The 23480-nt window shown below is 49.1% G+C and overlaps 1 pseudogene; it reads right to left on the bottom strand.

Annotated features, from left to right (window-relative positions):
* The window catches only part of LOC141191506 (uncharacterized), a 73015-nt pseudogene that overhangs the window by 27762 nt on the left and 21773 nt on the right, over positions 1-23480 (bottom strand).

The following is a 23480-nucleotide window of genomic DNA, read 5'->3' as shown; positions in this document are numbered from 1 at the left end:
TCGATGATATGTGTTACGGGTCAGGGAGGTGGAACCTCTGTGCCACGGTGCAAGGAGGGACCCAGAGGGGCATAACTAAGTATCAATTCAGACCGACCCTGGTCGTACGGCGGCTAACGACTCCTTGACCAGGGAGGGACCGAGCAAAGGGACCAGGTGCTACTCTGGGGACAACCTTGTAAGAGAGCAGGTGGCTCCCATGGGTCAGGTGACTGGGACTGACCGGTATAGCGGATGGATACAACAAGCAGGCAGAAGTCTCTGGGTTAGCTGACAGGTGGTCACGGCATGTGACGGCAGAGCAGGCAGAAGTCTCTAGGTTAGCAGACAAGTGGTCACGGCAAGTGACGGCTGAGCCTCCAGGTAGGCTAGCAGGTAACAAGCAGGTAACAGGCGAGTGCTCCCAGGTGAGCGGGCTAGCAGGCACGGCAGGTAGCAGGCAGGTAACTGACAGGTGCTCCCTGGTAAGCAGGCGGACTTGCCCATAGACAGACTGGCGGGTTGAACGGAAGACAGACTGTCGGGCTGGAGAGTAGTCAGGCTGGCGGACTGGAACAGTAGTTAGGCTGGCAACTGGACCTGAGAGCCGAAGCAGAGATAAGTATACTGTGCAACAACTATTGCTCGGGCACCTCCATTTTGGAGGAGGTGCCTTATATATGGCAGGTCCTCCGGCTATTGGCCGGGGACTCCTTAGGACGGCGCGCGCTGCCCCTTTAAGAGGGAGCGCGCGCGCTCCCTAAGCACAGTGCCCGGGAAGCAGCGGGCACCGACAGCAGCAACAGGAAGAGGAGCGCTGGAGAACGTCGAGCGGGGAGCGAGGAGGTGAGAGGGGTGGCGTCTCTGCCTGGCAGGGGGCAGAGATGCTGATGCTACAGTACCCCCCCCCCTTTACGCCCCCTCTTTTCTAGGCCAGAAAGAAATCTTTCAAGGAGAAGCGGGGCGTGGATGTTCTCCTTGGGTTCCCAAGTTCTCTCCTCTGGGCCAAACCCCTTCCAATCCACCAGAAAAAAGGTTTTTCCTCTTACCCTTTTGGTGGCCAGAATATTCTCTACCTCAAAAACGTCCTCAGCGAAAACCGGGGCAGGGGAAGTACCTGGATTGTTGGAAAAAGAATTAACGACAACTGGTTTGAGGAGAGATACGTGGAAGGAGTTGGGAATCCGTAAGGTAGCTGGAAGCTTTAACTTGTAGGCCACTGGATTGATTTGTTTAAGAACGTCAAATGGACCGATGAACCGAGGGCCCAACTTGTAGGAGGATACTTTGAGCTGAACATGTTTGGAGGAGAGCCAAACCTTGTCTCCTGGACGGAATTGAGGCGGATCCAGACGTCTTTTGTCAGCAAATCTCTTTATCCGCTCGGAGGACTGAAGAAGTGCGGACCTAGTATTCTCCCAAATGGTGGAAAATTTGCTGACCAGCGACTCCGCGGCAGGGTTGTCCACAGAAGCGGAGACGGGAAATGGAATCCGGGGATGTTGACCATAGACTATAAAGAATGGGGACTTCGAAGTCTATTCACTCTCATGGTTGTTGTAGGAGAATTCGGCCCATGGTAGGAGGTCCACCCAATCAGTATGGTGAGCATTAACAAAGTGCCGGAGGTAGCCGGTATGGATCTGGTTGATCCGCTCCACTTGACCATTGGACTGTGGATGGTAAGCAGAGGAGAAATCTAGGGTGACATCCAGCAGCTTACACGTTGCTCTCCAGAAACGTGAGGTGAACTGAACCCCTCGATTCGACACGATGTGGAGGGGTAGACCATGGAGACGGAAGATATGAAGGAAGAAGTCCTTAGCTAGCTCTGATGCAGACGGGAGACCAGGCAGAGGGATGAAGTGGGCCATGTTAGAACTCTCCTGTTAGTTTTTTTCTATTATGCTGGTCACATGACCGTTTTTGCCTATTTAATCCTGCTCCACCCTTCTGGCCTTGCTGGACTTCATTGTAATTTCTACTCTTAAGCTAGCCAGGTGCTTTGTTACCTTACTCAGTCAGTTTAGCTAGGTCTTTTGACCTCTATGTTCTATGTTGTATGTTTGTTTTTTTACTGCTACAATTTCTGCTAGGAGGTGTCCATCTTTCTCCCAGTCCCTAGTTCTTGTAGGGATCCTTCCCTCACATCTATAGGTCTTCGTTCAGACTAGCTGAGGACTTTAGCGGGTCAGATCGCAGGATCAGGTTTCCCGTTACATCGTAGGGATCTAGCTTAGTTCTATTGTAGGGACAGATCTCCTTTCTTTCCTTAGTGCTTGTAGCAGATCATAACAGTAAGTCCAGCCCAAAATATTTTCTCTAAGGAAAGACCTCCAGTTTCCATCATGGTGTCGGTTCAGGATTTGGCTCAACGCCTGCAGGGACTCTCTCTGGAGGTGGCCGAGCTCCAACAACACGTGAGTAGCTGTTCTGGAGCGCATTTTGTGGAGCCAAAGGTACGATTGCCTGATTTATTTTTTGGTGAACAAGATTTTTTTTTCTCTAAAAAATGCTTGTTTATTGTATTTTCATTTGTGACCCAGATCCTCTGGTGATGAATCACAGCGCATAGGGTTCATAATGTCACTTTTGCGCAAAGAACCTCAGGGATGGGCCTTTTCTCTCCAACCTAGTGATCCGTGCTTTAGATCAGTGGATAGTTTTTTTTTTGCTTTGGGGTTGTTGTATGATGATCCGGATCGTGTCTCATCAGCTGAGACGGAATTGAGACATTTGAGGCAGGGATCAGGTAATGTGGAAAATTATTGTACCCACTTTCTTCGGTGGTCTGCTCAGGTGGGGTGGAACGATTCAGCTCTGAAAAGTTTGTTTATTGCTGGGCTAGGTGAAAGGGTTAAGGATCTGCTGATTGCTTATCCTACACCTGGAAACTTGCAGGAGGCAATGCAATTAGCTATACGGGTGGACAGGAGACTGCCTGCAAGGGTTAATGAGAGTAAATCCTCTGCCATGTCAGCTCCGAGTCTTGAGAGGGTCTGTACTGACACTGGAGAGCCGATGGAAATTGGGGCGATGTCACCCCGCTCTCAGAAAAAAGACCGCAGGTTTTCTGAAGGTTTGTGCTTCTATTGCGGAAAATCTGACCATTTCATTAAGAACTGTGTGCTTCGTATGAACAAAGAAAAAAAAAAGGTCACTTATGCCCGTATAGCCTGTTTAAACACTAAGGGTGTATTTCTTTCTGCTACTACCGCAGCTCAGGAAGAATTAATTGAATTTCGAGTATTTGTGGATTGTGGTTCTACTCTGAATGTGATTGATGGGGGATTCTTGGAAAAACTTAATTTAAAACCCAAACCTTTGTCATCCCCTATTGCCGTGGTTTCTATCGATGGCTCTCCCTTGAAATGTGTTACTCACAAGGTTTATGAATTTCCCCTCACTATTAATGGTATTCACCAAGAAAATTTGGATTTGGTGGTATTAAATAATTTGCCTTCTCCAGTAATTTTGAGGTTGCCCTGGTTAAAATTGCACAATCCTGTACTGGATTGGTCTACCAATGAAATTAAGTCCTGGAGCCCTAAGTGTTATGACAAGTGTTGTAACGGGCGCATTGCTGCTGTGGATAAAGGGGAATTACCTGTACCTATTCAGGATTTTTGCAAAGTTTTTTCTGAGGAGGAGTCGCAAATTTTGCCTCCCCATAGAGACTATGATTGTACCATTGAATTTGTCCCTGGAGCGACTCTTCCTAAAAGTCGTTTATTTAATCTGACTATTCCTGAGAGAAAGGCTTTGGAGGAATACATACAGACGAGCTTGGCCGCCGGTCATATCAGACCCTCTAAGTCACCTGTGGCTGTTGGATTTTTTTTTTGTTAAAAAAAAGGAAGGCGGTTTACGTCCTTGTTTGGACTTTCGCGAGATTAATAAAATTACTGCATGCAATCCCTACCCACTGCCATTGATTCCTGATTTGTTTAACCAGTTAGTGGGGGCCAAGTGGTTCTCTAAAATTGATCTCCGGGGGGCATACAATTTGTTGCGCATGAAGGAGGGTGATGAATGGAAGACTGCTTTTAACACTCCTGTGGGTCATTTTGAGAATTTCGTTATGCCTTTTGGTCTTACCAATGCACCAGCATTTTTTCAGAATCTTATTAATGACATCCTTAGACCATTGATCGGCAAAAATGTGGTTGTGTATTTGGATGACATTTTGATTTATTCGCCTGACCTGGAGTCTCATTGGCGGAGCGTACGTGAGGTATTGCAGTTATTGATTGACAATTCGCTTTTTGCTAACCTGGAGAAATGTGAGTTCGCTGTACAGAGAATTAGTTTTTTGGGCTACATTATCTCCATCGAGGGCTTTGAGATGGACCCGGTGAAAGTTCAAGCTGTGCAGGAATGGCCTAGGCCTATTGGTTTGAAATCGATACAGAGGTTTTTGGGTTTCGCCAATTATTACAGAAAATTCATTAAAATTTTTTCTATTATTGTGAAACCACTGACTGATCTCACCAGGAAAGGAGCTAATACGGTTCAGTGGACTACTGAGGCCATTGAAGCTTTTGTGTTTCTAAAGGAGAGGTTCAGCTCTGCCCCCATCCTTATGCAGCCTGATGTGACTAAGCCGTTTTTGGTTGAGGTTGATGCTTCTTCTGTGGGGATCGGTGCGGTGTTGTCTCAGGAAAACAAGGATGGAGTACATCCCTGTGCCTTTTTTTCAAAAAAAATTTCTGAGACTGAACTTAATTACGATGTTGGTAATCGGGAATTGCTGGCTATTAAACTCGCATTTGAACACTGGCGTCATCTCTTGGAAGGTGCTGATTTTCCCATCCAGGTTTTCACTGATCATAAAAATCTGATCTATCTTGATGCTGCCAAGCGCTTGTATGCCCGTCAGGCTAGGTGGGCACTTTTTTTTCGCGGTTTAATTTTTCCGTTACTTACATCCCGGGTACCAAGAATGTTAAAACTGATGCTTTGTCTCGCAGCTTTTCTCCCATGGTCGGTGCTGAGGAGGAGGAGAGCATTTTACAAGAAGGTGTTGTGATTGCTGCATTGGACTCCGTTTTGGAAGATGAGATTCTTAAAGCACAGGAGAATGCCCCATCTAACACTCCCCATGGGAGGAGAGCATTTTACAAGAAGGTGTTGTGATTGCTGCATTGGACTCCGTTTTGGAAGATGAGATTCTTAAAGCACAGGAGAATGCCCCATCTAACACTCCCCATGGGAGGTTGTTTGTGCCTAGGACCTTTAGGAGAGATTTGTTGAGTGTCATGAGTCTCGGTTGGCAGTTCATTCTGGAATTTCTGAGACCAAGAGACTTGTGGGTCGCAGTTTTTGGTGGCCTGGATGGCAGAAGGAGGTCATTAACTGGGTGCGTCAATGTACTGTGTGTGCTAGATCTAAGTCTTCACATACTCCTGCTGCAGGGTTGCTTTGCCCTCTGGAGGTTCCTAGTGCACCTTGGACACATCTGGCTATGGACTTTATTACTGACCTTCCCCCCTCTGAGGGTTTCACGGTCATCTGGGTTGTCGTGGACCGTTTTAGCAAGATGTGTCACTTGGTTCCCTTCATCAAACTGCCCTGCGCTAAGACACTCGCTAAGGCCTTTGTCAAGGAGATTGTCAGACTCCATGGTGTTCCTACTGACATTGTTTCTGATAGGGGACCTCAGTTCGCGGCTCGTTTTTGGCGTGCCTTTTGTGACAGGTTGGGAGTTCATTTGTCATTTTCATCTGGATATCATCCTGAATCTAATGGCCAGACAGAAAGGAAGAACCAGGATGTTGAGCAGTTCTTGCGTTGTTTTGTGGCAGACAATCAAGAGGGGTGGTCTGAGTTTCTGCCGCTTGCTGAATTTGCTCTTAACAACCATACATCCTCTTCTGCTGGGTGTTCGCCTTTCTTTTGTTGTTCTGGGAGACATCCGTCTTTTGGGTCATTCTCCAAATTGGTATCGGCTGTGCCTGAGGAGGAGAGTTTTTCCGGTGATTTGGAAAGAGTTTGGACGGATGTGCGTGGTAATCTTCAGGAGGCTAACAAAAAATCTAAGAGGTACTTTGACAGGAAACGTCAAGAGGTTTTGTTTACGGTTGGTGACATGGTTTGGTTGTCCTCTAAGAATCTGCGGTTGAGGATCCCTTCTAAAAAATTGGGTCCCAAGTTTGTAGGGCCCTTTAAGGTGCTTCAGGTAGTTAACCAATCTGCTGTTAGGTTGGAGGTTCCTACCTCCTGGAAGATTAATCCGGTGTTTCATGTTTCTCTATTGAAAAAAGCTTATGTATCAGATAGAGACGCCACTGCCACTGTTCCTCCGGTGGTGGAGGACGGGGAATATGAAATTTCCCGCATCATTAATTCTAGACGGTATAGAGGGAGTTTGCAGTATCTCGTCGCTTGGAAGGGTTTCGGTCCCGAGGATAACTCATGGGTGAGGGCAGATGATGTTTCTGCTTCCAGACTTGTCAGAGCGTTTCACAAGAGGTTTCCTGATAAGCCTGGGCCTAGGGGATCCGGAGGATCCTCATAGAAGAGGGGGTACTGTTAGAACTCTCCTGTTAGGTTTTTTCTATTATGCTGGTCACATGACCGTTTTTGCCTATTTAATCCTGCTCCACCCTTCTGGCCTTGCTGGACTTCATTGTAATTTCTACTCTTAAGCTAGCCAGGTGCTTTGTTACCTTACTCTATGTTCTATGTTGTTTGTTTGTCTTTTTACTGCTACAATTTCTGCTAGGAGGTGTCCATCTTTCTCCCAGTCCCTAGTTCTTGTAGGGATCCCTCCCTCACATCTATAGGTCTTCGTTCAGACTAGCTGAGGACTTTAGCGGGTCAGATCGCAGGATCAGGTTCCCCGTTACATCGTAGGGATCTAGCTTAGTTCTATTGTAGGGACAGATCTCCTTTCTTTCCTTAGTGCTTGTAGCAGATCATAACAGGCCATCTTAGAAAAGCGGTCGGCGACCACCCAAATGACTGTACAACTGGCAGAGACAGGGAGATCAGTAATAAAGTCCATAGCAATGTGTTGCCACGGGGCATAAGGTACGGGAAGAAGTAGGAAATGACCGGCTGGTAGATGTCTGGGAATGTTGTTGCGGGCACAAGACGAACAGGCTGAGACGAAGTCTACCACATCCTTGCGCAGGGTAGGCCACCAGTAATGTCGGGTAATGAGCAGGAAGGTCTTTTTCTGGCCAGCATGGCCAGCTAGTTTAGATGAATGACCCCAGTGAAGAACCTTCTTCCGATCTGGTACTGCTACAAAAGTCTTGCCGGGTGGAAGACAAGTCAGATCCAAGGGGGCCACATTCATAACCTTGGAGGGATCGATGATGTGCATAGGCTCCTCCTCTTGGTCGGAGGACAGGAAGGATTGGGACAAGGCGTCGGCTTTGACATTCTTGTCCGCCGGGCGGAAATGTAGGACGAAGTCGAAGCGGGCAAAGAACAAAGACCACTCGGCCTGACGCGGATTGAGTCTTTGGGCATTTTGGAGATATGCCAGATTCTTGTGATCTGTATAGATGATCACTGGGTATAGAGCCCCTTCAAGCAGGTAACGCCACTCCTCCAGTGCCAACTTGATGGCTAACAATTCTCGGTCTCCAATGGAGTAGTTGTGCTCAGACGAGGAGAAGAGTTTGGAGAAGAAGCTGCAGGTTACCATTCTCACGGATGAAGATTTTTGGGTGAGCACCGCTCCGGCTCCGGAGGAGGAAGCATCAACCTCCAGGAAGAACTGTTTGTTGCAGTCTGGACGGTGCAGTACTGGGGCAGAGGAGAAGGCTTGCTTTAAGGAAAGGAAGGCCTCCTCAGCTTCGGGCGACCATACCTTGGGATTTGCTCCCTTACAGGTGAGCGCAGATATGGGAGCAGTCCAGGAAGAGAAGTGCGAAATGAAGAGACGATAGTAGTTGGCGAAGCCCAGGAATCGCTGAATCGCCTTCAACCCCTCCGGACGGGGCCACTTTAGGACAGCAGAGAGCTTCTCAGGATCCATTCGTAAGCCTGTCTGGGAGATGACATAGCCCAGAAATGGAAGAGAGGTCTGCTCGAAGAGTCACTTCTCGTATTTAGCATAGAGGTGGTTCTGCCTAAGCAGGACCTGACGAACATCCCTCCGGTGTGTGGGAAGATCCGGAGAGAAGACCAAGATATCGTCCAGGTATACCACCACGCAGGAGTAGAGAAGATCACGGAAGATGTCATTGACCAATTCTTGGAAGACGGCGGGAGCATTGCAGAGGCCGAAGGGCATCACACGGTATTCATAGTGACCGTCCCGGGTATTGAATGCCGTCTTCCACTCGTCTCCTTGACGGATACAGACCAGGTTATATGCTCCACGTAGATCCAACTAGGAAAAGATCCTGGCTCCCTTAAGGTGATCAAACAACTCGGAGATGAGCGGCAGGGGGTATTTGTTTTTTACCGTGATCTGATTGAGTCCTCTATAATCAATACAGGGGCGTAGCGAGCCATCCTTCTTCTTGACAAAGAAGAATCCGGCTCCAGCCGGGGAGGTAGATTTCCAGATGAATTCCCTAACCTGATTCTCCTCAATGTATTCGGACATGGCCTGGGTCTCGGCCACCGACAACGGATAAATACGCCCACGAGGTGGAGTGACGCCAGGTACCAGGTCGATCGGGCAATCATATGGCCTATGGGGTGGCAGTGTCTCTACTTCCTTTTTACCGAAGAAATCTGCATAGGACCAGCAAGGAGCCGGAAGACCGGGTAAATTAGCTGGGGTAGGCGGTGGACGAGCCGGGCGAACCGGAACCATGCAGGTCCTGTGGCAGTCCTGACCCCACCGGAGTACTTCACCGGATTGCCAGTTCAGCACGGGTTCATGTGTCTGGAGCCAGGGTAGACCTAGGAATAGGGAGTGGGAGAGTCTGGGTAGCACATGGAAGGAGATTTTCTCAGAGTGCAGCATTCCCACCTGCAGGGTTATGGGTTCAGTGACGAGCAGGATGGTCACCGAAAGGAGTCTTCCATCCACGGAGGCGACGGACAATGGTTCAGCCAGAGGTTTGGTGGGAATCCGGTATCTCTCTACCAGGGACTGGGAAATGAGGTTTCCAGCAGCTCCAGAATCCAGGTGAGCAATTTCAAAGTCACGGTTTTCACCCCAGGGAGATAGAGACGGACAAAGTCAGGGATGGAGAGGGCTTACTTTTGCCTAGGACGACCTCTCCGAGCGGTCCTAGACACTTGAGTTTCCCGGCTTCTCCGGGCAGGAACGGATGAGGTGCTCCTTACTGCCACAATATAAACAGCTCCCCTCGGCTCGGCGTGACTCTTGGCGAGATTTGACCATCTTGGTCTGATCGATCTGCATAGGTTCGGGCGAGTGCGCCCGGGGAGTGACTGGTTGAGAGGCAGGTCTCTGGAAAGTAGGAGCAAGGCGAGGAAACTTTCTCTCCCGAGTAGTCTCTTTGGTACTTTCTTGGAACCGGATGTCAATCCGGGTAGCCAGTGACACCAGGTCATCCAGGGTGGTAGGAATGTCCCGACCGGCTAACTCGTCCTTAATCCAACCGGAAAGACCTTCCCAGAAGATGGACACCAGAGCCTCGTTATCCCAGGCAAGCTCAGAGGCGAGGGTATGGAACCGTATGGCATATTGGCCCACGGTGAGACTCTCTTGGCGGAGATGTAGCAGAGAGGAGGCTGAAGAGGATTTTCGTCCTGGATCATCGAAGACTTTCCGGAAAGCAGCGAGGAAAGACGATAGGTCGGACACCAGGGGGTCCCCTCTCTCCCACAGGGGATTTAGCCATGGGACATGATGAATGCCACCTTAGCCCGGTCGGAGATGAACTGATGTGCCAAGAGTTCAAAGTGCAGGGTGCACTGGTTTATGAAACCCACAGCTAAAGCGGGGTCACCTCCAAAACGAGGAGGTGCAGAAAGCCGGGGGCCTGGGTTGGATGCCGTGGTATTGGAGGGCAGCGGCGCTGCCGGAGTGGGTGTTGCTCGACTAGGGGCGGACATAGGTGGTACGGACAGCGTGTCCAGGCGAGTGTTGACAGACCGCAGGTAGGTCAGGATGGTTTCCTGTTGGGATCTCTGACGAGAAACCTCCTGGTACAGGTCAGCAAGCGAAGGAGCCTGGGGGCCACCGGGTTCCATGGCCCGAGCAAACTGTTACGGGTCAGGGAGGTGGAACCTCTGTGCCACGGTGCAAGGAGGGACCCTGAGGGGCGTAATTAAGTATCAACTTAGACCGACCCTGGTCGTACGGCGGCTAACAACTCCGTGACCAGGGAGGGACCGAGCAGAGGGACCAGGTGCTACTCTGGGGACGACCTTGTAAGAGAGCAGGTGGCTCCCACGGGTCAGGTGACTGGGACTGACCAGTATAGCGGATGGATACAACAAGCAGGCAGAAGTCTCTGGGTTAGCTGACAGGTGGTCACGGCACGTGACGGCAGAGCAGGCAGAAGTCTCTAGGTTAGCAGACAGGTGGTCACGGGAAGTGACAGCCGAGCCTCCAGGTAGGCTAGCAGGTAACAAGCAGGTAACAGGCGAGTGCTCCCAGGTGAGCGGGCTAGCAGGCACGGCAGGTAGCAGGCAGGTAACTGGCAGGTGCTCCCTGGTAAGCAGGCGGACTAGCCCATAGACAGACTGGCGGGTTGAACGGAAGACAGAGTGTCGGGCTGGAGAGTAGTCAGGCTGGCGGACTGGAACAGTAGTCAGGCTGGCAACTGGACCTGAGGGCTGAAGCAACTATTGCTCGGGCACCTCCATTTTGGAGGAGGTGCCTTATATATGGGAGGTCCTCCGGCTATTGGCCGGGGACTCCTTAGGACGGCGTGCGCGGCCCCTTTAAGAGAGAGGGAGCGCGCGCGCCCTAAGCACAGTGCCCGGGAAGCAGCGCGCGCCGACAGCAGCAGCAGGAAGAGGAGCGTTGGAGGACGCCGCGCGGGGAGCGAGGAGGTGAGAGGGGCGGCGTCTGCCTGGCAGGGGGCAGAGATGCCAATGCTACAATATGCATAGGCTCCTCCTCTTGATCGGAGGACAGGAAGGATCAGGACAAAGCGTCGGCTTTAACGTTCTTGTCCGCAGGGCGGTAATGTAGGGTAAAGTTGAAACGGGCGAAGAACAAAGACCATCGGGCCTGACGCGGATTGAGTCTTTGGGCATTTTGTAGATATGCCAGGTTTTTGTGGTCAGTGTAGATGACCACCGGTTGCATCGCACCCTCTAGCAGGTAACGCCCTCCTCCAGCGCCAATTTGCTGGCTAGGAGTTCTCGGTCTCCTATGGAGTTGCGCTCGGACGAGCAGAAGAGCTTGGAGAAGAAGCCGCAGGTTACCATTCTCCCGGACGGAGATTTCTGGGTGAGCACCGCTGCGGCTCCGGAAGAGGAAGCATCAACCTCAAGAAAGAACTGTTTGTTGCAATCCGGACGGTGCAGCACCGGGGCAGAAGAGAAGGCTTGTTTTAAGGAGAGGAAGGCCTCCTCCGCTTCGGACGTCCATTCCTTAGGATTTGCTCCCTTACGGGTGAGCGCAGAGATGGGTGCAGTCCGGGAAGAGAAATGTGGGATGAAGAGGCGGTAATTGTTAGAAAAGCCCAGGAATCGCTGAATCGCCTTCAACCCCTCCGGTCAGGGCCACTTTAAGACGGCAGAGACCTTCTTGGGGTCCATCTGTAGACCAGTCTTCGAGATAATATAGCCCAGAAACGGAAGAGAGGTCTGCTCTAAGAGGCATTTCTCAAATTTTGCGTATAGGTGATTCTGCCTGACCTGACGAACATCCCTTCGGTGTGTGTGTAGATCCGGAGAGAAGACTAAGATGTCGTCCAGGTACACCACCATGCATAAATATAAGAGGTCACTGAAGATGTCGTTAACTAGTTCTTGGAACACGGCTGGAGCATTACAGAGGCCGAAGGGCATCACACGGTATTCATAGTGGCCGTCCCGGGTATTGAATGCCGTCTTCCACTCGTCTCCTTGGCGGATCCGGACCAAGTTATACGCCCCACGAAGATCGAGCTTGGTGAAGATCTTCGCGCCTTTAAGGCGATCAAACAGCTCAGAGATGAGCGGCAGGGGGTATTTGTTTTTGATGGTAATCCGGTGGAGTCCACTATAATCGATACAGGGGCATAGTGAACCATCTTTCTTTTTTACGAAGAAGAATCCTGCTCCAGCCGGGGAGGTAGATTTCTGGATGAATCCCCTAGCCAGATTTTCTTCGATATACTCAGACTTGACCTGGGTTTCGGCCAGCGAAAAGGGGTAGATACGCCCACGGGGTGGAGAGGCACCGGGTACCAGGTCGATAGGGCAATCATATGGCCTATGAGGTGGCAGTATCTCTGCTTCCTTCTTGTCGAAGACATCTGTAAGGTGCCGGTAGACCAGGTAAATTAGCCGGAGTAGACAGAGGTCGAGCTGGACGGACCGGAACCATGCAGGACTCATGGCATTCCTGACCTCAACGAAGCACTTCACTGGAGCTCCAATTCAGGATGGGCTCATGTTTCTGAAGCCAGGGCAGACCAAGCAGGAGAGCGTGAGAGAGACTGGACAGCACGTGAAAGCAGATCTTCTCAGAGTGCAGCATTCCCACCTGAAGGGTTACAGGCTCTGTGACGAGCAGGATGTTCACTGGAAGAGGCCTCCCATCCACAGAGGCACCCGCCAATGGTTCAGCCAGACGTATAGTAGGAATCTGGTACCGCTCCACTACCGCCTGTGAGATGAGATTCCCAGCGGATCCGGAATCCAGGTAGGCTGTCTCAAAGAAGCGTGTCTTGCCACTGAAAATACAAACAGATAGAGTCAATGACAGAGAGGTTTTACTCTTGTCTAGGACGACCTCTCCAAGCGGTCCTAGATGTTAGAACTCTCCTGTTAGGTTTTTTCTATTTTGCTGGTCACATGACCTTTTTGCCTATTTAATCCTGCTCCGCCCTTCTGGCCATGCTGGACTTCATTGTAATTTCTACTCTTAAGCTAGCCAGGTGCTTTGTAACATTTCTCAGTCAGTTTAGCTAGGTCTTTTGACCTTTATGTTATGTGTTGTGTGTTTGTCTTTTTACTGCTACAATTTCTGCTAGGAGGTGTCCATCTTTCTCCCAGTCCCTAGTTCTTGTAGGGATCCCTCCCTCACATCTATATGTCTTCGTTCAGACTAGCTGAGGACTTTAGCGGGTCTGATCGCAGGATCAGGTTCCCCGTTACATCGTAGGGATCTAGCTTAGTTCTATTGTAGGGACAGATCTCCTGTCTTTCCTTAGTGCTTGTAGCCTATCATAACAGTAAGTCCAGCCCAAAAATATCTCTAAGGAAAGACCTCCAGTTTCCATCATGGTGTCGGTTCAGGATTTGGCTCAACGCCTGCAGGGACTCTCTCTGGAGGTGGCCGAGCTCCAACTACACGTGAGTAGCTGTTCTGGAGCGCATTTTGTGGAGCCAAAGGTACGATTGCCTGATTTATTTTTTGGTGAACAACAAGATTTTTTTTCCTTTAAAAATGCTTATTTATTGTATTTTCATTTGAGACCCAGATCCTCTGGTGATGAATCGCAGCGCATAGGGTTCATAATGTCACTTTTGCGCAAAGAACCTCAGAGATGGGCCTTTTCTCTCCAACCTAGTGATCCGTGCTTTAGATAAGTGGATAGTTTTTTTTCTGCTTTGGGGTTGTTGTATGATGATCCTGATCGTGTCTCATCAGCTAAGACGGAATTGAGACTTTTGAGACAGGGATCAGGTAATGTGGAAAATTATTGTACTCACTTCCGTCGGTGGTCTGCTCAGGTGGGGTGGAACGATTCAGCTCTGAAAAGTTTGTTTTCTTGCTTATCCTACACCTGGAAACTTGCAGGAGGCAATGCAATTAGCTATACGGGTGGACAGGAGACTGCGTGCAAGGGTTAATGAGAGTAAATCCTTTGCCATGTCAGCTCCTAGTCTTGAGAGGGTCTGTACTGACATTGGAGAGCCGATGGAGATTGGGGCGATGTCACCCCGCTCTCAGGAAAAAGACAGCAGGTTTTCTGAAGGTTTGTGCTTTTATTGCGGAAAATCTGACCATTTCAATAAGAACTGTGAGCTTCGTATGAACAAATAAAAAAAAAAAAGGTCAGTTACGCCCTTATAGCCTGTTTAAACACTAAGGGGGTATTTCTTTCTGCTACTACTGCAGCTCAGGAAGAATTAATTGAATTTTGGGTATTTGTGGATTGTGGTTCTACTCTGAATGTGATTGATGGGGGATTCTTGGAAAAACTTAATTTAAAACCCAAACCTTTGTCATCCCCTATTGCCGTGGTTTCAGTCGATGGCTCTCCCTTGAAATGTGTTACTCACAAGGTTTATGAATTTCCCCTCACTATTAATGGTATTCACCAAGAAAATTTGGATTTGGTAGTATTAAATAATTTGCCTTCTCCAGTAATTTTGGGGTTACCCTGGTTAAAATTGCACAATCCTGTACTGGATTGGTCTACTAATGAAATTAAGTCCTGGAGCCCTAAGTGTTATGACAAGTGTTGTAACAGGCGCATTGCTGCTGTGGATAAAGGGGAATTACCTGTACCTATTCAGGATTTTTGCTAAGTTTTTTCTGAGGAGGAGTCGCAAATTTTGCCTCCTCATAGAGACTACGATTGTACAATTGAATTTGTCCCTGGAGCGACTCTTCCTAAAAGTCGTTTATTTAATCTTACTATTCCGGAGAGAAAGGCGTTGGAGGAATACATACAGACGAGCTTGGCCGCCGGTCATATCAGACCCTCTAAGTCACCTGTGGCTGTTGGATTTTTTTTTGTTAAAAAAAAGGACGGCGGTTTACGTCCTTGTCTGGAGTTTCGCGAGATTAATAAAATTACTGTACGTAATCTCTACCCACTGCCATTGATTCCTGATTTGTTTAACCAGTTAGTGGGGGCCAAGTGGTTCTCTAAAATTGATCTCCGGGGGGCATACAATTTGTTGCGCATGAAGGAGGGTGATGAATGGAAGACTGCTTTTAACACTCCTGTGGGTCATTTTGAGAATCTGGTTATGTCTTTTGGTCTTACCAATGCACCAGCATTTTTTCAGAATCTTATTAATGACATCCTTAGACCTTTGATCGGTAAAAATGTGGTTGTGTATTTGGATGACATTTTGATTTATTCGCCTGATCTGGAGTCTCATTGGCGGACCGTACGTGAGGTATTACAGTTACTAATTGACAATTCGCTTTTTGCTAAGCTAGAGAAATGTGAGTTCGCTGTACAGAGAATTAGTTTTTTGGGCTACATTATCTCCAGCGAGGGCTTTGAGATGGATCCGGTGAAAGTTCAAGCTGTGCAGGAATGGCCTAGGCCTATTGGTTTGAAATCGATACAGAGGTTTTTGGGTTTCGCCAATTATTACAGAAAATTCATTAAAAAAATTTCTATTATTGTTAAACCACTGACCGATCTCACCAGGAAAGGTGCTAATACGGTTCATTGGACTACTGAGGCCATTGAAGCGTTTGTGTTACTAAAGGAGAGGTTCAGCTCTGCCTCCATCCTTATGCAGCCTGATGTGACGAAGCCGTTTTTGGTTGAGGTTGATGCTACTTCTGTGGGGGTCGGTGCGGTGTTGTCTCAGGAAAACAAGGATGGAGTACATCCCTGTGCCTTTTTTTCAAAAAAATTTTCTGAGACTGAACTTAATTACGATATTGGTAATCGGGAATTGCTGGCTATTAAACTCGCATTTGAACACTGGCGTCATCTCTTGGAAGGTGCTGAATTTCCCATTCAGGTTTTCACTGATCATAAAAATCTGATCTATCTTGATGCTGCCAAGCGCTTGAAAGCCCGTCAGGCTAGGTGGGCACTTTTTTTTCGCGGTTTAATTTTTCCGTTACTTACATCCCAGGTACCAAGAATGTTAAATCTGATGCGTTGTCTCGCAGCTTTTCTCCCATGGTCGGTGCTGAGGAGGAGGAGAGCATTTTACAAGAAGGTGTTGTGATTGCTGCATTGGACTCCGTTTTGGAAGATGAGATTCTTAAAGCACAGGAGAATGCCCCATCTAACACTCCCCATGGGAGGTTGCTTGTGCCTAGGACCTTTAGGAGAGATTTGTTTGTTGAATGTCATGAGTCTCGGTTGGCAGGTCATCCAGGAATTTCTGAGACCAAGAGACTTGTGGGTCGCAGTTTTTGGTGGCCTGGATGGCAGAAGGAAGTCATTAAATGGGTGCGTCAATGTACTGTGTGTGCTAGATCCAAGTCTTCTCATGCTCCTGCTGCGGGGTTGCTTTGCCCTCTGGAGGTTCCTAGTGCACCTTGGACACATCTGGCTATGGACTTTATTACTGACCTTCCCTCCTCTGAGGGTTTCACTGTCATCTGGGTGGTCGTGGACCGTTTTAGCAAGATGTGTCACTTGGTTCCCTTCATCAAACTGCCCTGCGCTAAGACACTCGCTAAGGCCTTTGTCAAGGAAATTGTCAGACTCCATGGTGTTCCTACTGACATTGTTTCTGATAGGGGACCTCAGTTCTTGGCTCTTTTTTGGCGTGCCTTTTGTGACAGGTTGGGAGTTCATTTGTCGTTTTCATCTGGATATCATCCTGAGTCTAATGGCCAGACAGAAAGGAAGAATCAGGATGTTGAGCAGTTCTTGCGTTGTTTTGTGGCAGACAATCAAGAGGGGTGGTCTGAGTTTCTGCCGCTTGCTGAATTTGCTCTTAACAACCATACATCCTCTTCTGCTGGGTGTTCGCCTTTTTTTTGTTGTTCTGGGAGACATCCGTCTTTTGGGTCATTCTCCAAATTGGTATCAGCTGTGCCTGATGAGGAGAGTTTTTCCGGTGATTTGGAGAGAGTTTGGACAGATGTGCGTGGTAATCTTCAGGAGGCTAACAAAAAATCTAAGAGGTACTTTGACAGGAAACGTCAAGAGGTTTTGTTTACGGTTGGTGACATGGTTTGGTTGTCCTCTAAGAATCTACGGTTGAGGATTCCTTCTAAAAAATTGGGTCCCAAGTTTGTAGGGCCCGTTAAGGTGCTTCAGGTAGTTAACCTATCTGCTGTTAGGTTGGAGGTTCCTACCTCCAGGAAGATTAATCCGGTGTTTCATGTTTCTCTATTGAAAAAAGCTGATGTATCAGATAGAGACGCCACTGCCACTGTTCCTCTGGTGGTGGAGGACGGGGAATATGAAATTTCCCGCATCCTTAATTCTAGACGGTATAGGGGGAGTTTGCAATATCTCGTCGCTTGGAAGGGTTTCGGTCCCAAGGATAACTCATGGGTGAGGGCGGATGATGTTTCTGCGTCCAGACTTGTCAGAGCGTTTCACAAGAGGTTTCCTGATAAGCCTGGGCCTAGGGGATCCGGAGGATCCTCTTAGAAGAGAAGGTACTGTTAGAACTCTCCTGTTAGGTTTTTTCTATTTTGCTGGTCACATGACCTTTTTGCCTATTTAATTCTGCTCCGCCCTTCTGGCCATGCTGGACTTCATTGTAATTTCTACTCTTAAGCTAGCCAGGTGCTTTGTTACCTTACTCTATGTTCTATGTTGTTTGTTTGTCTTTTTACTGCTACAATTTCTGCTAGGAGGTGTCCATCTTTCTCCCAGTCCCTAGTTCTTGTAGGGATCCCTCCCTCACATCTATAGGTCTTCGTTCAGACTAGCTGAGGACTTTAGCGGGTCTGATCGCAGGATCAGGTTCCCCGTTACATCGTAGGGATCTAGCTTAGTTCTATTGTAGGGACAGATCTCCTGTCTTTCCTTAGTGCTTGTAGCCTATCATAACACAAGACACTGGAGTTTTCTGACTTCACAGGGCAAGAACTGATCTGATGCTCTTTAGTGCCGCAATAGAAGCAACTCCCCTCCACTCGGCGTGTCTCCAGACGAGATTTGGCCATCTTGGTTTGGTCAACTTGCATGGGTTCGGGCGAGCGTGCCCTTGAAATTGTTGGTTGCGGTACTGGCTCTTGGAAGGTTGGTGCGAGACGCGGAAATTTACTCTCCCGGGTTGTCTCCTTGGCACGTTCCTGGAAACAGATGTCAATCCGGGTAGCCAACGACACTAGGTCGTCCAGGGCGGAAGGAATGTCCTGACCGGCTAGTTCATCCTTAATCCGTCCGGAAAGACCTTCCCAGAAGACGGACACCAGGGGCTCTTTGTTCCAAGCAAGTTCCGATGCCAGGGTCCGGAAATGTATGGCATACTGACCCAAGGTGAGACTCCCTTGACGGAGACGGAGAAGAGCGGAGGCAGTAGAGGATTTTCGTCCTGGTTCATCAAAGACCTTCTGGAAGGCAGCGAGGAAAGCCGGTAGATTAGACACCGGGGGTCCCCTTTCTCCCACAGGGGGTTTAGCCATGCCAGTGCTTCTCCGGTGAGGTGAGACATGATGAATACCACCTTGGCCCGGTCAGAGTTCAACTGATGTGCCAGGAGCTCAAAGTGCAGGGTGCACTGATTGATGAAACCCCGAGCTAGGGCAGGGTCACCAGCAAAAAGGGGGTGTGCCGAGAGCCGGTATCCATAGCCGGACGCCATAGTGACACTGGATTTTGGTGCCCCCGGAGCAGGTGCTGCTCGGCTAGAGACAGACACAGACGGGGTGGACAGCGTGTCCAGGCGTGAGTTAACAGTCCGTAGAAAAGACAGGATAGTCTCCTGTTGGGCTCTCTGAAGTGAGACCTCCTGGTGGAGGTCAGAGAGCGCAGGGGCCTGGGGGCCACCGGGTTCCATGGCCCGTGTAAACTGTTACAGATCCGGTTGGTGGAACCTCTGTGCTGCGGTGCAAGGAGGGACCAGAGGGGCGTAACTAGGTATCAACTCGGACTGACCAAGGTCGCACGGCGGCTTAATCGACTCCGTGAACCAGGGAAGGACCGAGCAGAGGGACCAGGTGCTACTCTGGGCCAGTCCTTGTATGAGAGCAGGTGAGTCCCACGGGTCAGAAGGCAGGGACTGACCGGTACAGCAGATGAGCACAGCAGGCAGGCTGACGGGTGATCCGGGTAAACGGACTGGCAGACACCACGGGTAACTGGCAGGAGCCTCAAGGTAGGCAGGCTGGTAGGCACAGCAGGTAACAAGCAGGAGCCTCCAGGTAGGATGGCTGGTAGGCACGGCAGGTAACTGGTACGTTCTCTGGGTAGGCAGGCTAGCCTGGCCCATAGACAGACTGGCGGGTTGAACTGTAGGCAGACCGTCGGGCTGGAGAGTGTACTTGGCTGGCGGAGACAGGTAGCAGGTAAAGGCTCCGGATAAGCGGACTGGCCAAGCCCATAGACAGACTGCCGGACTGGGCTGTAAGCAGACTATCGGGCTGGACTGGTAGTCAGGCTGGCGGACTGGACTGGTAGTCAGGCTAGCGGACTGGACTGGTAGTCAGACTTGCAGCGGGACCTGAGGGCTGAAGCAGAGTTAGTACACAGAGCAACAGCCTTGCATGGGGAGGTGCCTTTTATATGAGAAGTCCTCCGGCCATTGGCCGGGGACTCCTTAGGACGGCGCGCGCGGCCCCTTTAAGAGGGAGGGAGCGCGTGCGCCCTAAGCACAATGCCCGGGAAGCTGCGCGCGCCGGCAGCAGCAGCAGGAGAGCCGGAAGACCCCGGGCCAGGAGCGCGGCGGTAAGGGGGACGACGTCTCTGCCTATCAGGGGGCAGAGACGTCGATGCTACACTGAGCTTTATCTAGGAAGGTCTTGGTCTGTTCTTCTGAGGGTCGAACCTGAGAAGTATACAGCTTTGCATAGTATTCCTCCAACACTTTCAGTATGTCCACTGTGGACTGTACACATTACCCTCCCTAGTCTCCAGACTGGATATACAGGCCGAGTCCCTCTGGGCGGCAGCGATCACAGATATAAGTAACCTGCTTTTCCCCTTCTTCACATTATTGCACCTTGTGAAGCAGCTTCTTCCTTCCTGCAGCTGCAATGTTCCCTGATTCAGCAGGTCCTGAGCTGCTTTCTGTTTTGCGCAGCCGGCGTTGGATCTGTAATCATCGCACTCTCTGCATCTCCCAATTCCTGAAACACCAAATGACCCTGCTGCTTAGTCCGGGATTTAGCTGCTGAGATTTCTTTTATAAATATTCCTTTAAGGTCGGCCTTCATGGCTTTTCATACATATGAAATAGAAGTTGTAATTTTATTAATCACAAGATATTCCTTTAGTTCCCCATCAATTTTCCCCTTAAGATCTATAACTTGCAACCAAAAGGGGTTCATTTCCCTGTGGGTCTGTACTGCATTGGGGGATTCAGTTTAGGAAGACATAGAGGAGAATGATGGGATAGCGCTCTGGGCAGGAGCTGGAGTCAGATATAAGACCCTGCATCAATTCATTTCCAAGAGCCAAATCCATTCTCCACAATGAGGAGACTGTGGAGGAGGAGCAGGAGTATTGGTATACATTAGGATGACGGACTCTCCAAAGAGCAATTATGACTGTCTCCTTAACTGACCAAAAGGGGCACAATTGCCTATTACCCTCTTAGCTTCATGTCTCCCTCTATCCCAGTGAGAGTCCGGTATATTATTAAAGTCCTCTATTATAATATAGGGGGGTGTGCGAGAAGCCGGAAATAATAGTGAGAATTGTATGTATGATTCTCCTGGAATATGGGGGTGACATGTAGATTTATTATTAATAGAGATTTAGTAATAACTTACAGAACAAATACACGTACTGACCCTCTGCATCTATTATCACTTTAAGATGCTCACATTGGGAGTGTCTTAAAGGGAAGGAGCCACGATTTTTAATTTTGTATTAATAATTATTGATTATATAATCAATTATTTTTAATAAAAAATTAAATGTACCACTTTATTAGTTTTTTTATTTATACATTTTTATTTCAGCCACTGGGGGCTGCCATTTTAATTTGGTGGGGGTGTAAGTGTCTGAGCAGGACACTTACACGCAGGGAGATGGGGTCCATACACGCCATGAGGAGGATGATGGGGGCCATGCATGCCGAGAGGAGGATGATGGGGGCCATGCACGCCGGGAGGAAGAGGATGGTGGCCATACATGATGGGAGGAGGATGGGGGCAATACACACAGGTAGGAGGAAAATGGAGGCCATACACGCAGGGAGGAGGAGGATGGGGGCCATACACGCTGGGAGATGGATGATGGGGGCCATACACGCTGGGAGAATGATGATGGGGGCAATATACACCAGGATGCACTTTATGGGGCATATTCTACTGTGGGGCACTATATGACACCATTACACTGTGGAGCAATATGTGAGGCACATTATATTATGTTGCACTATATGGGGCCATTATACTGTAGTGCACTATATGGGGCCATTATAGTGTAGTTCACTATATGGCGCCATTGTACTGTATGGAGGACTATGTGGACCCATTATACTGTATGGAGGACTATTTGGGGCCATTATACTGTATGGAGGACTATATGGGGCCATTAGACTGTGGGGCACTATAAGGGGCCATTATACTGTGGGGCACTATATGGGGCCATTATACAGAGGGGTCTGCGACTCTGATGAGCGGTGTAGTTACTGACTTCACTGCTCATCACAGCCGCCGGGTCTCGTGGAGCGCAGTGGGCCTCAGAGTGGCTGCTGCTACGGCCTATAAGGCCTCGTTCTCTGAAAAAGGCTCCATAGCCTTTGGACGTCGGATTCAGGGATCATCATGGGAACACCATGGACTATGTCGGACCTGCTTGGGATTTTTAAAAAAAAAAAATTAATTGGTGAACCAGGGAAAGTATCGGGGAGTCTTTATTCAAATAACATTTATTTTTCTGTTAATTTTTTCCATTAGTGGGTTAGTAGTGGGGGTGTCTGATAGACGCCTCTCCGTTACTAACCCCAGGTGTTGATGGCAGCTATGATTTTTGACAAATCACAGCTGTCATCAACCCCAACTACCATTACCCTGATTGCCACCACACCATGGCAATCAGGAAGAGGCGGACAAAGCGCCAGAATTCTCGCATCTAATGTGATGCAACACTTCTGGTGTGGCTGCGGGCTGTTATTTTTAGGTTGGGTAGGGCCCAATAACCAGGTACCTTTCCAGCCTCATAATATAAACCCACAGCTGTCTGCTTTACCTTGGCTGGTTACCAAAAATAGGCGTTTTTTTTTCCATTTATTAGGGTAAACGCCTTTTAGTGCCACATGAAAGGCACTAAAGAGTGCAAGTTTATTATATTTAGGGGCATGAGAAATGATATATTTGCAGGACATTTATGTATTCTATCTTATTACATCCCTGCTCCCATAGAAGTGGACAGCAGGGTCATGTATTACACCACATGTGTATTTTTCTGTGTGTATGAGCGTGCATGTGTTTTTCCCCGTGTGTATGAGAGTGCATGTGTATTTTTCTGTATGTGAGCGTGCGTGTGCATTTTTCGGTGTGTGTGAGCGTGCGTATTTTCCTGTGTGTGAGAATTTTTCTATTTTCCTGTGTGTATGAGCCCATGTGTATTTTGCTATGTATAGTAGAGATCAGATTATCACAACTTCAAGTAAAGTGAAAAACGATCTAATCCCTGCATGTGTGATACTCCCCAGACCCATGTATCTAATCACATCATCATGCACGATACTCCACAGACCGGTGTATCTAATCCCATCATCATGTGCGATGTTCCCCAAACCGGTGTATCTCATCCCATCATCATATGCGTTGTTCCCCAGACCGATGTATCCAATTCCATCATCATGCGCGATTCTCCCTATTGGCCTCCACAGAGTAGAATGCACTCCCCATCGGCCTCCATAGTAGAATGCACTCACCTTTGACCTCCACAGAGTAGAATGCAATCCCCATTGGCCTCCACAGAGTAGAATGCACTCTCCATTGGCCTCCACAGAGTAGAATGCACTCCCCATCGGCCTCCACAGAGTAGAATGCACTCCCCATCGGCCTCTATACAGGTCTCTGGAGCGAGCGCCTGCACATCTCAGCACAGTGGACTCCATGTAGTGACGTCATCGCCCCCGCTGTCAGTGCCTACATCAGTGACGTAAGACGCAGAGGGGGATTGATGGGAGTGTCACGCCCCCTCACTAAACATTGCTTTCAACTATATCGGCAACAAGTCGATACAGTTCAATTTGTGAGGACGGGCGGGGGAACCGGAGCTGGGCCCCTCCCCTCACCCGGCTCACAGGCCCCACATCAGCCGCATGTGATACACTACATTGAGACCTGTATCTATTCCCAGCGTGTTACTCTAAGCGTATCTAATCACACACGATACACTCCGCGTATCTAACCTCAGCTTATGATACAGCTAGCAGCACCATCTAACAGAATTGACACTGTACTCGTCAATATCACTGGCAGTCACCAACAAAATGGCTCCACACTGTGATCCTAAACTTCATCTTCTCTTATCCTGTTACAAACACCCAGAAGGGGAGGAGAGGAGCGACATCACACACACAGGAGATCTGATCCAGCCCCAATTTACTGCAGTCCGTAATGTGAGCTAGTTGTACACTAGGTTTTCATGGCAAATCTCAGCAGA

Source organism: Phyllobates terribilis, unplaced genomic scaffold (genome assembly GCF_046119375.1).
Source record: "Phyllobates terribilis strain yellow unplaced genomic scaffold, ASM4611937v1 Scaffold_46__1_contigs__length_10046794, whole genome shotgun sequence".
Lineage (NCBI taxonomy): Eukaryota > Metazoa > Chordata > Amphibia > Anura > Dendrobatidae > Phyllobates > Phyllobates terribilis.
This window is presented reverse-complemented; position numbering and strand designations above follow the sequence as displayed.